The following is an 893-nucleotide window of genomic DNA, read 5'->3' as shown; positions in this document are numbered from 1 at the left end:
ACAAAAAGATACATAGGCTTAGTTGATAAAGTTGGCACATGTCGCTAATAATACATAATATTCTCATGAAACTTTATTTTAAAATAACAATCAATAAAAAACATAAATTCATATATATGTAAAATTGTCGTGTTGAATAAATTGTTACATTAATTTCGTATCATATAAGATATAAATATAAATATTATTTTAACAAAATAGGAAGCTCAAATGAAAAATATAGGGCAAACAAATTCACAATCGTAAGTCGTCTATCGTGATCGAAAAGTATGACGAGATATATAATTATTCTGGTGAATTTGATGATCATTATTAAGAATAGAAAAAAATCATCAATTTTTCAAAATTAATAAATTTTTTAAAAGAAACTACAAATTATTAACGATTGCCAACATAATCATATAACGATTCTGTACGATATTTCGGACGAATTGATCTGTATAATTTAATGTCATAAATTTTTAAGAATATTAAAAAATTGAACACTATTACAATTATAGAAAAAGAAAAAGACAGAGACAAATAAAGAGAAGAAGAGAAGGGAGAAGGGACAAGAAAAAGAAAGAGAATCGATCATAATGGAAAAAAAGAATTTAGTTCTAGCAGCGTGTCTCAATGGAAAGTAACTTGAAAAAATTACGTATAAACAACATCAACATTCGTATACAACCAGCAAAAAATGTACGCATAGCAAACACGAACAATTAAATTATCGATGATGAATGCTCTGCATTCTTCGTCGTATGTGTGCGTTTTATCCAGCTTATCTCTCGTATTATTATTTTTATATTATAGTGATCTTTCTTTAATTAGTTCAGCTTCTCTCTATTTGCAATTTAAAAATTGCAGCATAATTTCATAATGTTAAATATGAAAATCATAAAATAATTTTT

The sequence above is a fragment of the Camponotus floridanus genome, unplaced genomic scaffold (assembly GCF_003227725.1).
Source record: "Camponotus floridanus strain SB8 unplaced genomic scaffold, Cflo_v7.5 scaffold40, whole genome shotgun sequence".
NCBI classification, from domain to species: domain Eukaryota; kingdom Metazoa; phylum Arthropoda; class Insecta; order Hymenoptera; family Formicidae; genus Camponotus; species Camponotus floridanus.
The sequence above is the reverse complement of the archived record's forward strand: the minus strand, read 5'-3'. Positions refer to the sequence as shown.